Raw genomic sequence first — 215 nt, 5'->3', positions numbered from 1 at the left:
CGATAGTGGTTTTCTTTTTCTTTTTCCTATGCATAATGCTTTTATTTAAAAAAAAAAAATTTTAGCAAGCACTAAATTTTTTTCCTCTCGGCGCGACATCGAGTACCATATATTCTTGCAGTTCCTGGCGGCTGCACTTCGCAATGTCTGCAACCCCGAAATAAAAGAATTATTAGACAGCGCCTGCTCTCCTCCCGTCCTCGTTTCGTCATCAA

Source organism: Penaeus monodon, chromosome 27, assembly GCF_015228065.2.
Source record: "Penaeus monodon isolate SGIC_2016 chromosome 27, NSTDA_Pmon_1, whole genome shotgun sequence".
Lineage (NCBI taxonomy): Eukaryota > Metazoa > Arthropoda > Malacostraca > Decapoda > Penaeidae > Penaeus > Penaeus monodon.
This window is presented reverse-complemented; position numbering follows the sequence as displayed.